The following is a 16,371-nucleotide window of genomic DNA, read 5'->3' as shown; positions in this document are numbered from 1 at the left end:
CACACGGGCGCCTGTCACGCTGGGTGTGACAGTCATGGCATCACCTCTCACCACAGCATGTGCTGCCAGTGACCACTTCTGCTGTTGCCACCAACCCCGAGTTTCCCTTTGTCACTTCCCTCTTGCCACCACCAACTGCCACTGCACCTCTTGCCTCTGACCCTCCAAGGCTGAGTCAGATCATCGAGGAGCACTGAGGAAGCACATTTTGGAAGACAGGGTGAGGGTGTCCTCATTCTGAATTCAGGATCCCACGTCTGGGAACAAAGGAACAACGGCTTCTGAACCTGGATTCGCCAGAAGCGCTGCAAACCTGTTTAGGAAGTTGGGTCCGTGGCTTGAAGTTCCTGCCACCTTTTATTTTACAATGAGTGGAAACCAAAGTTGAGTAACAGGTCTCTTGCCTAAGCCTTCAGGGCCACCACAAAGCATGGGACAGGAGTGGATAAAATGTGGTTGCTGCCCCCTGCCCGGCCAAGTGCTTCTTTCTGTGTAGGATATGCTGGCTGTAGACATCACTGCTGTACGGTCTTAACAGAGTATTTTTATACTGTATATGCTGAAATGCACTTTCTTTTAGGTGGCAAAAGGATAATACTTAGAAAAACTGTGGGCCAGCCTGGCTGGAGTGGCTCAGTGGTTGAGCTTTGACCCATGCACTAAGAGGTGACTGGTTCGATTCCTGGTCAGGGCACATGCTGGGGGTTTCAAGCTTGATCCCCAGTAGGGGGCATGCAGGAGGCAGCTGATTGATGTTTCTATTTCTCTATCCTTCTCTCTTTCCCTCTCTCTCTGAAATCAATAAAATAAAAAATAAAGAAAACCTATGGGCCAGAAAAGTTGTTTCACGAAGCATAATCTGACGTATGTTTTGAGTTGAATATACTTGAATCAATTTCTCTAAGACATTCTCAGCATTGTCATTTTCAATTCAACCTATTTCTCTACTGTGGTGGTTCCCAAACTACAGCAGGCATCTGAGTCACCTGAGGGCTGGTTGCTGGATTATGCTGCTGCTGCTGCTGCTACCATGCTTTGAGAACGCTGCCCTAAGAGAAAGCAAAATGAGAAATCAAAACCTTTTCCAACCAATTGCTGACCTGCCTGCCTGTCTTTTCTATCACAATGGCTTAGAGCGGTGATTCTTACCACTAGCTCTTCATTAGAATTACCTGCAAAGTCCTTAAAACACAGGGTCTGGGTAGCATGCTTAGCCCCAAATAAATCACAGCTCTGGGGTGGGGCCTGGGTAATTTTGAAAAAGATCCCCATGTAATTCTAAAGGGCATCCAGGCTGAGAACCACAGGCACATAGGAAATTCTGGCCCTGTGCTCTGTTAACATATGATTCTCATTTGACAAATACTTATTGACGACCTAGTATATGCCATAGGAAATGATAAACTGTCTGAAAAGTGGTCCCTGACCTCAAGCAGAGATACAGCATATGCCCAAACACACACACACACACACACACACACACACACACACACAGCTGGTGTGTGGCAAGTGCCGATTGGAAGGATAAACCATTCCTGAGAACAGAAGGCTAGATGATCCCAGGTACTTCAGTGCTGCACTGAAGCCTCATGTTGTTTGTGATAAGTTATGTATGCCTTTGCCACACAGGAAATATCTCCCTTTGGTGGGGAAATTGCTCATTTATTGGTTCATTGAGGATGCTCCAACTGATTCACCATGGTAGGTGTGATTGAACCATGGAGATGATGGAACATTAAATCAATAGCTAGTCAGCTGGCAACTGTTCCCTTCTGAGTATGCTATTAAAGCTCAGTTTCAGAAACCCTGGTGTCTTTTCAGTGAAGAAATAAAACATGAATTATGTGAAGAAACCACTTCAATCTGGGCTTTTAAATAAACATTCCTTATATATATAAAAATATCTGGGTTCATTTGTGAATCAAAAGATAAATAACTCAAAAATATGTATTTACTTGCATCTAGTAGAATACAAAATAATTTAATGATTCAAAGATAGCTTGCCCACAAAGAGGGAAGTTTCTAGAAAGGAGAAAATTACCTGGGGATGGGGTGCAGGGGTGGGGTGGAGGGGTTCAATGGGGGAAAGGAAGGGGGGACATCTGTAATACTTTCAACAATAAAGATAAATTTTAAAAAAAGAAAGGAGACAAATATACTTTTTGGGTGTTACTAATACATGAAGGCATTATTTAATTCATTGTGTTATTTAATTTGGTTATATCTTTTTCAAAATTTTGTTTTCATGTGGGGAAGTTTTTCCAAGACTAAGAAATCTGCCCATGACAACAATTGTTTTCAAGAAAAGGAAATAAATGCTTTTTAAACTGTTACATTTATTTCCATTAGAAAATGCTGGAGGTGGCATTGCAGGGAATAACACGAATATGACAAAATAACTTGCACTCAAGGAAACTTATAACCTAGTAGAAGGAAAACATAAGTACAGATTTGAAGCAAGACATGCCTTTAGAGAAGAATACATTTTAATGAGGTTTCAAAGAGCTGGAAGAAAAGGTCAAAGTTCAAAGGGCCTCCGACAAGGCTTGGAAGTGGGGTTCTGGTGCAGCGTATTAGTGCAGGGCCAATTTTCAAAGGCCAGCTGTTCCCAGTCACACAAAGAGTGAAGATGAGGGTAGATGCAATCAATGGGAAAATTAGGCCATCCTGCCTTATTTTCCTGGCGATGTAGTTTCAAGATCAATAGTTTAACAATCTCATTCCAGGAAGCAAAACGAAAATGAATCGGATGCATTCTTCTTAGTTCACTTCTTACTAATAAAATCCAATTTAAAGGATTTTATGCGTTGTCTATACGGCCACTAATATTTGACAAAAATGCTTCGCCTCATTAATAATCAAAGAAATGAAAAATTAGAACTGCTGTACAGCAACTCTTTTTGGCCTATCAAACTGATAAAGATTTTAAATGACTGCCAAGTGTTGGGGAGTATAGGAGGAGCAAGTCTACTCCTTCTGCCTGTGGGGTGCTCCTCAGTAAGCCACAGCTGCAGGACAAGCTGTAGCCTACAGCTCTCCTGGGAATATATTTTAAGGAAATAGTGTGGATATGTTCAAATGCTCACAAAAATATTCCTCGTGCTTTGTTATTGGGAAGAATCAGGAAAGAAACAAGTGCCCAAACAAAAGGGTAATATTTATAAAAGATTATGCTAGCAAGGGAACGGGAGTGACCCACACACCTAGAAACCACAGTCTGGAAAAAATTTTCCTGCTTGTTTTAGCTAAGTCAGCCCCTTCTACCCAAGATCAAACTCCTTCCCTTCGTTTGTTCCGCAGCAGATGCTGTCTGCCCGCCATCGCTCATGCCTTCCCCGCTGTGTGGATGCCTTTCCTCCATCTCTGAGGTCTCACGCCTTCAGGACCCGGTTTTGTAAGCCACCTTACACAACGTTACAAAGCTGTTCTCTTACATCACCCAGAGAGGGCTTATTCCCTCCCTGTACCCTCAAAGCAATTTTGTTCTCTTCTACAGCCCTTCTCACCTCTGTCCTGGATGATCTGCATATATATCTTATTTTCCTTAGTAGATTTGAACAACTTGAGGACAAGGGCTAATCTTGCTCAGATTTATATCCACCATAGTTACAAAGCATGTTGTATGGATATGGTTGTTGAATGAACAAATGAGCGAGGGAATGAATGCGGAAGTGCACTTGGAGCCGAATTCTGATGTTCTCCACAGACCTGGGATGAACTTGACAAGGGCTCAGGATGCTCTTCGGTGCCTCCCCTTTTCTGGCAGGGATGTGAAAACCTCCCATCTGAGCCAGGGGGAAGGGAGCGGTGAAGACCAGGACTGAGGAGTAGGTCTGAGAGGGGAGGCCAGGGTGATGAACCCAACAGCAGTCGCCCCCCTCCCCCCCAACCCTCACTCCCCCATTTAGTGGAAGAGGAGTAGATTGGAATTTTAACCCAGAGGGGGGGCCTGATGAAAACCTTGGCGAAGGAAAGGAAGCACTCTGATCAGTTATCAGTTCTTTCACCATCTGTTTTAATCAGTAGGTCTTACAGACAGCACATTTGTCAAAGAAATGATAAGGATGACCCAGATAATTGAGGGGCAAAGAAAAAAGAAAATGTTTTCGTTGGGAGAAAAGAGGAATTTGAGAGTTTTATTGATGCACCTTGATTTATACATTCCCAGATTCAATAGCATAAATGCCACTCAGGTTGATGGTGGCTATTCCTTGATGTTATCAGCGAGGAAGTCATTAAGCTGAGCAGCTGAACTTCTGTTCAAAATAGTCAAGCTTAAGGCTTGCTAAGGCATTTTCTGTCCCCACCTGGTACAACCCATACCTACACGTCCTATCATACTTAGTAATACACCTGCTGGCCTTTGTGGGCTCTCAGGAAATACCTTTATTTCCTGAACAATGCAACAAGCTACAACACAAACACCACCTAAGCCAGCCGACACCGAACTAGGAACTGCAGTCCCCTTTCCGACAGGGTGATTCGAATTTGTAGGTTGTGCTGTGGCCAAATTCACAAAAGAAATTCTTATATTTTAAAAAAGAAATTTGTATACGTGGAAATTCCACATGGCATCCATTCTACTATATATGTACGTATGAATCTATGTTTGTATGTATTTATCATTTTGCCTCATCACTGCAGTGGATTATTTTTATCAGTAAACAACAGCAAAAACTGCTTTTCACCAAACAAAGGTCCGCTCCCTCTGCCAAGGAGCCGTGATTTACAGGCCCAGCCTGTGAGCAAGTGGGAAACACTGTTTCCAGACTCGGGTGATGAATCGCCGCCGAGGGCCTGAGCTTACTGCGTTCCCACAGACCACATCCACGGAGCGGTGCTCTCGCCTGGAAGGAAGGATTGGCCCCGGTTTGGAAGGAAGTAGAATAAATAGAACTGGAAGTGGCAAGGTCACCTTTAATATCTTACGAACTGCCCCTTAACAAGCTTCACAATTGCTTTGTTTCCTCCTCCCCCAGTGCTATAAACAGGCAGAGGCAGGGCCGGCTCGCAGAGCAGAGCACGCAGGGCCGCGGAGGAAGCGCCCAGAGCTGCGAGGAAGGGGAGGCTGCAGGCTCCGGCCCATCCCACATGCCAGGGTTACAATTGTGTTATGATGTGGGGGCCAGAAGGGAAAACTGCTTGTTTTCAAAGGAAGGAGTTATATTGTCCTAAATTCCTGTGTATAAAATATAGGACAAACAAGTTACAGTGGGAATATTGAACCGGAGTATGTGCAGTATAGAGCCTCTCACTTGGCATTTCCCTACTAACTTTAAGTATCACATGGTGGTTGCATAAATGCAGAAATGTTATTTTTAAAAACCCTTCTCCCGAGACCCCGTTCGGTTGGTATTCCAAAGGCAGTGCGAGCTCCGCGCTGGATTTTGCCTCACAGAAGAGTTGTCTTCTTCCCCAAGCTCCTCCAGGCGCAGGCAGGCGGGTTGCCCTCTCCCTCGCTCTGATGTTCCCAGCACTCTGTGCCTGTCTCCCTACTGAAGGGAGGAGAGTACGTAGGAGGTGTGCAAAAGGCATGAACAAGGTTGGGATGCCAGAGGGCTGGGCACCAGGCAGGACTGGAATTCCAGTGGCCTGGCTTTCGGTCATTTTCACATAGTCCAATATATTCCCCCCTTGGAAGACTGTTTGGGTGAGCAGTACTGTCATTAGCAAAGCAGAAACAGAACAATTCAGCCTGGGCTTCGAGTCTAAAGGGGATGACCTCCCGGGGCTTAATTGCAGAAAGTGGAAGGGAGCACGAACCAAGCAGAGTTGAGTTGGTACTTTGTAAATTGTCATTCCTCCTCTGCGTGGATTCTCCACATTCACAAAGCTGCCTAGGAAAACCTCCTCCCTCATATTTCGAAAGTGCTACAGAGCTACGAAGGGTTGTAATTTCAAAGGGGTGATTAAAAGGATGTAAGAAAGAGACAATGAAAGCCTCTCAGGGGTAGAAAGAGAAAACTAAAGGGCAATCCCTCTTTCATTTGAATTTTGGCTATTTGTTTACAATTCCAAGATAATATGAGTTCTTGGCATTGAAGGTAATGGGTCAGAGCTGAGCATTTGTGGAACTGGAGCTGTTATGCGGCCAAGTATTTGATCTGTGGATAACATAATATCAAGAGGTTCTGGTCTCTGGTACGTGGCTTAAATTAAGTGTCAGGGGAGCAGCCACTGAGGCATCAGTCTAGCAATTCTAGCAGATGCACTCTGCTGACATGCTATGCTAGAGTGGACCTGACCAGGCCGATCATCCTCTAAAGTGCCTCCTGCACTGTGATGGCCCGAGACAGGCCCCCTGTCTGTATGAACGGGGGGGGGGGGGGGCGGATGATAAGCTCTTCTCTTTGTCCTCTGCCCACCTGGAGCATGGCTAATTTGCTTGTCTAGCACTAGCAATGCAAAGCCTTACAATACATTTAGCATGTACATGCACGCATGCTCGTAGTCACTTTCACCTCTTCTGAAAGATAAAAGCAGTGAATCCAGATTGAAAACTGCCCATGCCCACTTCTCAGACACTCCCTTCTCTCAGAGGACAGCGGGAGCTGATCCAAGGGTGTCAGCTGGGCAGTGTGCTGTGATTCCTTTCCAGATGATAAAATAGCAACACGTTTATGATGAAACCCGGTGCTATTTTTTTTTCTTTTCCCTTGTAGTTCGTAGCAGGAATCCAACACTATTTACTCTTTGGACAGAAAGTCCCCAGTGTCTGGACTATGTGATTGCATGAGCCCCGCTCCCTGCTCATTAAGACTGCCCCCTTCGAAAGGGAATTAATGAGTTTTCAGTGGCCATTTGTGGCATTTGAGATCCATAGGCATCAGGGCTTGATGCATGGTCCTCATCTCGGTGGGCTCTGTGCAACGATTCTCATTTGTCTTAGTTAGCAAGTGAATTAATCTTGACTTTGGCCTGTGGGGTATGGTTCTTTGTCCTCTCTCATATCTTCAACTCGTTCCTTTCTACCAGAAGCACTTCTTGTTTCAGGCCCAGGCTCCCCCCATTTCAATCATGTCTTTAAATTATATTACTTTGATTTTAAACAAAATCTATATTTCTAGTATTATACTTCTAGAAAGTTCTCATTCTGAGTTATAATTTAATTATATGGGTCATTAAAGCTTTGAAAGATGCTAAAGGGCAGAAAAGGATTAACAAAGTGAAAGTTATTATTACAAATTACAAATCACTTAGCATTTCAACATCACTCATCGGATGTGGGCATTTTGTTGAAAGAGATCTTGTTTTGAACAGTGACTGTGCAGAAGACCTATGCAAGAAACCTGATTTCTATTGTTAAAGCACACACGGGTAATTATCAATTACATTTTATGTTCATAATGTGATAGATTTAGAAATGCTATTCACAGAACCCTTGATGCATCAGTCAATGCCTCACCACTCCGTCTAACCACTCAGCGATGGGTATTTCATCCACACTTTCTTTGGATGTAAATGAAATGTGTTACACAATGAAAGTAAAATTGGTGGATATTCTTACTTAGGCCCTCTGTGAGTTGTAGAGTTAAACCGTGGTGACAGCACAGTTGGTTAGGAAGGTAATGAAAACTTCAGGTAGCTTGGGATTATTCTTATTAGCAAGTATTAGTTTAAAAAGTTAAATTTAGGAAGATGTTACGCAAGTATTAAAAGTATTTGAATCATGCTGTGCTGCATAAGATTAATCATGAAACACCGTAAGGCACAAAAATGGAAACATTTCATTGAGTTTCCATTTTTGTGCCTTAGGCAGTGACACCCTGAAAGTAATGCTTGTCTGAAGTCAGGAAGAGGAAAATATTTCAGGTACACAGAAAACAGACGTAGTTGGAAAGTCACCGATAAGTGGTTAGTTCAGTGGTTCTCAACCTTCTGGCCCTTTAAATACAGTTCCTCATGTTGTGACCCAACCATAAAATTATTTTCGTTGCTACTTCATAACTGTAATATTGCTACTGTTATGAATCGTAATGTAAATATCTGATATGCAGGATGGTCTTAGGCGACCCCTGTGAAAGGGTCGTTCGACCGCCAAAGGGGTCTCGACCCACAGGTTGAGAACCGCTGGGTTAGTTGCTTGTGTCAAGTTTAAAGCTGCCAGGTTCTGACGACAGGCCATGCAGCGTAAACGAGAGAAACAGAATGGTTTCTAATAAGAACATTTACTGTCATAGCCCCCCCCCCCCCACACCCACTCCCACTCAGCATGTCCTGACTTGCGTTGCTCCCTTCATCCAGGCCACTGCAGGGAAGGGTACTGGCCAGTAAGGAGAGTACACTCACCACTGTCTGGCCTTCACACTGGCCGTCAGTCCCATTTGGTCTGGCTAGAAATTGAATGGCTATATTTTGAAAACAACCTGTGATTATGGAGATTGTTAATACTGAGTTGCAAGCCATTGGTTGTGTTTGCCAAGGAATGACCAAGTTCTGTGATAACATAATATAGATAGATGCAATGGCACATAGAAAAATATCATCTCCTTGTCCTGTTGATTTTGTACCACCCAGGCATGTAAGAGGGGAGAAACAAGGTAACTCAACACCAAGGAAACAATCAGTGTTTAGAGCGCCGGCCCATGCACCAGAGGGTCATGAGTTCGATTCCCGGTCAAGGGCACGTACATGGGTTGCAGGTTTGATCTCCAGCCCTGGTCAGGGCCAGTGTGGAAGATAACCGATCAAGGTCTCTCTCTCTCTCTCTCTCTCTCTCTCTCTCTCTCTACACACACACACACACACACACACACACACACACACATACCCCTCAACTTCCCTCCCTTTTCTCTAAATAAAAAAATTTAAAAATGGGCAAATGACCTGAATAGACACTTTTCCAAAGAGGACAGACAGATGGCCAATAGACATATGAAAAGATGCTCAATGTCACTAATCATCAGAAAAATGCAATTTAAAAACACAATGAGATATCACCTCACACCTGTCAGAATGGCTATGATCAATAAATCAACACATAACTAGTGCTCGTGAGGATGTGGAGAAAAGGGAACCCTCATGCAGTTGGTAGGAATGCAGACTGGTGCAGCCACGGTGGGAAACAGTACGCAGTTTCCTCAAAAAATTAAAAATTATGACCCAACGATTTCACTTCTGGGAATATATATGAAGAAATCTGAAACACTAATTTGGAATAACATATGCACCTCTGTGTTCATTGCAGCACTATCTATAATAGCCAAGATTTGGAACAAGCCCACGTGCCCATCTGTAGATGAGTGAATAAAAAAGCTGTGGTACATTTATACAATGGAATACTACTTGACCATAAAAAGGGAAATCTTACCTTTTGAGATAGCATGGGTGGACCTAGAGGGTATTAAGCCACATGAAATAAGCCAGTTATGGAAAGACAAATACTATATAATTTCACTTACATGTGGAATCTAATGAACAACAAAATTAACAAACACAATAGAAACAGACTCATAGATACATAAAGCAGGCTGACAGCTGTCAGAGGGGAGGGGGCTGGGGGACTGGGTGAAAAAGGTGATGGGATTAAGCAAAGGAAAACACACGCACACAAACAGATGCAGACAACACTATGGTGACTGCCAGAGGGAAGGGCGTGGGGGAGATGGGAGAGGGCAAAGGGGATACATGGTGGCAGAAAGAGCCTTGACTTAGGGTGGTGAGCGCATGATGTAGTGTGCAGATGATGTCATAGGGTTGTACACTTGAAATCTGTATGGTTTTATTAGCCAATGTTCTCCCAATAAATTCATTAAAAAAAAAGAAACAAGATAATTTGTGGTGGTGGGGAAAGCATGCAAATGGGGAGAACTAGAGAAAGAAAAGAATTTGGGAGGGGCCGATGAACAAGAGGGAAGAGGGAATACAACCAAACCCCAAAGAATAAGTGACATCACTATAAGAAGAGATTAAAAGATAACAATAATAAAACACTGAGGTACTGTCTAAAGAAATAAGAAAAGAGAAATTGAAGAAAACATACTGTGAGGTACGGTTATCCGAAAAGGGAAGCAGATAGTAGAAAGAGGCAAAGTGTCCAGACTATACCAAATAAATTTTAATGGAGAAGCTGGTTTATTTTATTTTACTTCTTTTGACTTACCCCTTGGAAAAATTCCTGTTTTATTGATCCAGTGACCATGGAACTAACTATAGATAGCTTGCCTCAGAGAAGACTTGAATTAATAACATCTTCCCTTTTGGAACTTAACTGGTCTAATTCAGTTATTTAAAAATTGCGCCAGAACATATAATTTCCCCTAAATCCCGAATTGTTACATTACTTCGAGGAACTGAGAGTTGTATTTTTAGTAATTCTACACAGCAGAGTAATCTGTGGAGCCCTGGAAGGGAAATGTGAGTTCTGACGGTATCTCAGCCAGAAACCCATGAAGCGGAACCTGAGGTCACACTCAGAACCTATCGGGAATTAAAGGAAGTGATTCCACTTGAAAGACCCTAATGTATGTGAAGACCAAAGAGAAGTCCTTCCCCAGAAGGGGAGGAAGGGAGAATACAGGTGGGGGGTGGGCCGGGAGGAAAACAGTCATATGCATTGTGTCTAGGTAAGTGATTATCCTGTTGTGTCCTACATTCTGAATGTGTCATTGGTATCCTGTTCAAACTTCCTCCGAATCCATTCAATCGTCGAAGCCACTGCTCAGTTCCTGCACCCAGCTCTCTGTGTAGGTCCAATGTATTTTGAATGGATTGGAAGCGCTGCTGCTACCAAGGCTAAAACGAGCAAGCTGAGGAAAGGTGAGCCTGACTCCAGCCCGACTCCAACCCCAGGGAGCCCTGGGCTGCGGGCTGCACCTCACAGGGACCTCCCCAGGGAAATCTTCACAGGCAGGGTTTGCTTTCAGTTATTTGTCTGCAGAGCACAGGTTGAGCTTGGAACTAGTTATCCTCCATCTGCTTCCTTAGATCCTGTGGCTCCCTCTCTGATAGTTTCTCATGGCTTATTAGCGGGCAGGTGGTGCCTTATGAAGACGATGGCTTCTGTTCACATACAGGTCCACCCTGTACTAAATGTGTGGCCTTGGGCAAGTTACTTAACCTCTCTGAGCCTCATTTTCTACACCTGGGGAATGGAGATAATCATAATATCTACCTTCTAGGATAAGTTGGAATCAGTATGTTAACAGTGTCACGTGCTTGGAATACTGACTACAATGTTAGCTATTAATGTTATTATAAATTTCTTTTTACTAAAATATAAGATTCTAAAAGGCAGGGTAAATTCCATCTCCATTCTCTAGCATAATAGAATATTCACTGTTTATTGAATGTTACCAGGTAGTTTAGGTAGGTTTGGTTTTAGAGATATGATCCACATTTGCTACAAGTGTGTCTTGGGATCTTGCTAAGTGTTGGATGAACCAGAGGGGAATATCTCTGCCCTTGGAGAGTTTAGTAGTGGAAACTATTATAAAAGAATAAACACAAAAATAAACTTATAATTTTAATTTGTTTTAAGTGCTTTGGAGGGAAAGGCTAGAGTGCTACGAAAGAGAATCTCCTGACTTCAAGTCCCTGATCTGCAGTACAATGGGGAAAAGATAATAAAAGATGAAAGAGAATTTGTATATGTGCTTCTCATACTATGTTAATAAACATGGGTGATCACGGTAGAAACATCTGTATAGCTGATCTTTTGCAAGTTCTTCTTATGCTTTGGTTTAATCAACACATAATGCTCTCTAATGTCCGTGGCTGATTAGCTCATTTGGTTAGCGAATGAGGTCAAGGTCACAGGCCAGCAAGGGTCAGTGAACTTTTCTCCTTTCTGTGGCCAGATTGCACCCTTAACCTCAGTCATCTTCCAAAAGTGTGTGTTTGGTCACAGGAAGGCTGTGTCAAGAGAATGTAGATAGAGCCGCCCACAAATCACCCCAAATGAAAACTTCACTGATAGTAGGTGTCTGCTAGCATTTTCTTAAACTAATGATAGCATTGCTGTATTTTATTATTCTCTGTCACTAGGGAGGATGTAGTCCCATTTTTGACAGAGGTAGCCAATAATTTCTGCAACTTTATTTTCTCAAAAAACTGCCATTTTGCAATAAGTAAAACACTTAAAAATATATTTTTTAAATTGATTTCAGAGAGGAAGGGAGAGAGAAAGAGAGTAACATCAACGATGAGAGAGAATCACCAATCGGCTGCCTCCTGCACGCCCCCGACTGGGGATTGAGCCTGCAACCTGGGCATGTGCCCTTGACCCAATCGAACCCAGGACCCCTCAGTCCCGCAGGCCAACACTCTATCCACTGAGCCAAACTAGCTAGAGTAGTAAAATACTTTTATTTTATTTTTTTAAATTAAATCTTTATTGTTCAGATTATTATAGTTGTTCCTCTTTTTTCCCCCCATAGCTCCCCTCCACCCGGTTCCCACCCCACCCTCCGCCCTCACTCCCCACCCACTGTTCTCATCCATAGGTGTACAATTTTTGTCCAGTCTCTTCCCACATCCCCCACACCCCCTTTCCCCCCAAGAATAGTCAGTCCACTCCCTTTCTATGCCCCTGATTCTATTATAATCACCAGTTTATTCTGTTCATCAGATTATTTATTCACTTGATTCTTAGATTCACTTGTTGATAGATGCATATTTGTTGTTCATAATTTGTATCTTTACCTTTTTCTTCTTCTTCCTCTTCTTAAAGGATACCTTTCAGCATTTCATATAATACTGGTTTGGTGGTGATGAACTCCTTTAGCTTTTCCTTATCTGTGAAGCTCTTTATCTGACCTTCACTGCTGAATGATAGCTTTGCTGGATAAAGTAATCTTGGTTGTAGGTTCTTGGCATTCATCACTTTGAATATGTATTGCCACTCCCTTCTGGCCTGCATGGTTTCTGTTGAGAAATCAGCTGACAGTCGTATGGGTATTCCCTTGTAGGTAACTGACTGTCTTTCTCTTGCTGCTTTTAAGATTCTCTCTTTGTCTTTTGCTCTTGGCATTTTAATTATGATGTGTCTTGGTGTGGTCCTCTTTGGATTCCTTTTGTTTGGGGTTCTCTGTGCTTCCTGGACTTGTAAGTCTATTTCTTTCACCAGGTAGGGGAAGTTTTCTGTCATTATTTCTTCAAATAGGTTTTCAATATCTTGCTGTCTCTCTTCTTCTGGCACCCCCATAATTCGGATGTTGGTACGTTTGAAGTTGTCCCAGAGGCTCCTTACACTATCTTCATATTTTTGGATTCTTTTTTCTTTTTGTTTTTCCGGTTGGGTGTTTTTTGCTTCTTTGTATTTCAAATCTTTGACTTGATTCTTGCGATCCTTTAGTCTGCTGTTGGAACTTTGCATAATATCCTTTATTTCAGTCAGTGTATGCTTAATTTCTAGTTGGTCCTTTTTCATAACCTCGAGAGTCTCACTAGATTTCTTGAGGGTCTCACTACATTTATCGGCGGTCTCACCAGTCTTTTTGAGGGTCTTACTAAATTTATCAGCGGTTTCTAGAAAGTTCTTGAAAAACCTTAAAAGTGTGGTTTTGAACTCTATATCCAGTAGTTTGCTTTCCTCCACTTCTGTCATTTGTGTCCTGTTTCTTTGTCTCCGCATTTTTTATGCTTCCCTGTGTTGATAGAGTGGCTATCTGTGCTAGGTGTCCTATAGGGCCCAGTGGCTCAGCCTCCCCAATTACCTGAGGAGGACACTCTTGGTGCACCTCCTTGTGGGCTTTGTGCACAGTCTTGTTGTAGTTAAGCCTTGATTGTTGTAGGTATCACTGGGAGGAATTGACCTCCAGGCCAATTGGCTGTGAGAATCAGCTGTGTCTGCAGTGGGAGAACTTCTGTGCTGGAGACACCCCTCTGGGGCAAGACTTGCTTCAGTGGGGCTTTGGTGCTCACTGAGTCTGCCCCCCTGAGTGTGTCCTTTATGGATCCGAGGAGCTGCAATCTGGATGGTCCCACTCTGACCACCAGGCACACTGGCTCCTGGATCTCTAAGGAGGTGCTAATCTAGCCTCTGTCTGAGGCTACTCAGCAGGAGCCAGCTGTGAAGGGCCTTGGGCCAGCTGCAGTTTGTTAGGTAATTTTCAGATTGCAAAGGGCCAGGCCTTTCATATGCAAAAGCCTCCGTGCCTGGCTTGGGCGGGGCGGCATTCCAGGGGATCAACAGGGCAGAGCAAGCAGCTATGGCTGCCCTCAGAGGCCCCACTTCTCAGTGTCCTGGCAATCGCTGCAAGCACCTCCGAGAGAAAGCTGCCCTCGAGTTCCAACCGATGCCAGACAGTACAGTTTCTCCCGTATGAGTCTGGATCCCCAGAGACTCACCCGGAACTGGAGCTCAGAGCTTGAGACTCCCTCCCGATTGAAAAAGACAACTGTGTCCTCAGCCGCCAGCCCTCTCTGCATGCGCCTCCGTACCTCTGTACTTTACTTCCGCACCGCACCTCCTCTGAGTCTCGATATGCTTTTCTCTTTCCTTCTAGTTGTAGAATTTCCACTCAGCCAGCCTTCCTGTGGTTCTGGATGATGTCCGTTCCGTCTTTTAGTTGTATTCTTGAAGTGGTTGTGCTAAGCAGCAATCTCCGGTGTTTACCTGTGCCACCATCTTGGTTTTTTCAGTAAAATACTTTTAAAATATCATTTCCACTGAAGGGTGCTTTTCCATTGGTAATGTGTGTAGAAAGCACCTGGGTTCCTGTTGAAATGCAGATTTTGGTGCAGTAGGTCTGGGCTAGGGCTTGAGATTCTGCATTTCTACCAAACTCCCAGGTGATCCTGTTGCTGCTGATCCTTGGACTCCACTGTGAAGAGCATGGGACTAAACGGGAGGGAATCCAAGCCCAGTCTACGAAGCAAAGCACAGTGAACTTGACCACCAGCACAACTTCCTGGGACTATTTACTATTTAAGTGCTTCATTGTTTATAGTCAAGCTCTCCCCAAACAATTTTAGCTTTTGAAAAAATAGTGTTATATTTTCCTGGGAGGGTAAGTATAAGAAAGAATTCAATCTACTTTTGTTTTAGACAATATATCCACATATACATGCAAAGCTCAAAGGGCTGGAGCTGGAGCTAATTTCATGTTATGCAGCATAAAATGCCTTTGAAACACACACAAAGCAGTTTATTTTATGGAAGAGAGTTTAGTTTCATCTTCAACGGACGCCACCATATGTGACAAGTGTAATACAATCTTTTGTGTCTTCTGTGTTTATTTTTGGTAATAAAAGGTGGCGGCTCCTTTCCCCACTGCCCAGAAGAGGCCTGTTCCCCGACTGACATGTCTACGTCACTCCTATTGATACTACGGTGGCTGTGAGCATGAAGTTGCCAAAGAAACTGCTCCTCTGAGGAAATTCCCAGGAGTTGAAATCATGGGAATCAAAATGATGGGAAGGTCCCTGCACACTAGGGAAAACTGCCAGGATTCTTAGCGGGAAAGAGCCTAGAAATACCACCAGTGTCTCCTTTACTGTTTAGTGAGATGCACTTCTATTAGCTTTGGAGACAATGGCTAAGCTCTGCTCTGTGCAAACAAAATGCTTCATTTATTTTTCTTCAAATGCTTTGGGTGGATATACATTTGTAAAATTTGGATTTTTTTTTTCTTTCTCAGAATTGTTCCTCTCCACGGAAATCATTAGTAAACAGCGAAAAATTTATGCGATCTGAAGAGAAACCAGCGTATGAAAATTTGGATTTTTGTACTTTAGATTACTTGGCCCAATCTCAGCATGTAACGGGCAAGGACACTAAGTCCAGAGGGATGAAATGACCTTTTTAAGGTGTTACGTGCAAGCTAGAGGCAGAGCCCAGGTCTCCTGGTCCTTGCCATTGCACCTCCTTGCCTTGAGCGCCTTCAGACAGTGACAAGGGCAGACTCTAAATCACACTGATTTGAAGAAAAGAATTTGCCCATATCTTCGTTCTTCAATTTATTCAAGCAGTCGGTCAATCAATACATATTCAATTAGCTTCTACTATGTGCCTAGCACACTGTTTTACATAATGTGAAATAATTTCATATTTATCTATTGGTTCAGATTTGTTGTCAGTAAACTACCCTGGGTGTGTTAGGCACTCTGGGTTGCCGAGCTAACTCTTGGAGACCCTTTGGGAGGTATTTATTATAATAAACTTCTGCAAATTTAAAAACCCCATCACTTTTTACTCCTTCATCTCATTTCCCCAAGTAAATCAGTGGCTAAGACTCTTTCCTAAGTGCCTCTTACATCACTTCTTTCCTTTCTTCATCTGCTTGCTGAAGGCCCTGTTACACAACTGTCATGTCACCTCTGGTCTGTGGTTGAGGCTTGGGGCCCCTCCTTCCAGAGACTCCCCACGCCCCCGACAGCCTTATTCCATATTTGCTAGATAACTGAAGTGAGTTTACTACCATCACCCTA

The 16,371-nt window shown here is 43.4% G+C and overlaps 1 pseudogene; it reads right to left on the bottom strand.

Annotated features, from left to right (window-relative positions):
- Window positions 1–15,526: 15,526 nt before the first annotated feature.
- Window positions 15,527–15,653, bottom strand: LOC111828261 (annotated as a pseudogene).
- Window positions 15,654–16,371: the final 718 nt, after the last annotated feature.

The sequence above is a fragment of the Myotis lucifugus genome, unplaced genomic scaffold (assembly GCF_000147115.1).
Source record: "Myotis lucifugus unplaced genomic scaffold, Myoluc2.0 scaffold_312, whole genome shotgun sequence".
Taxonomy (NCBI): domain Eukaryota; kingdom Metazoa; phylum Chordata; class Mammalia; order Chiroptera; family Vespertilionidae; genus Myotis; species Myotis lucifugus.
The sequence above is the reverse complement of the archived record's forward strand: the minus strand, read 5'-3'. Positions and strand labels throughout refer to the sequence as shown.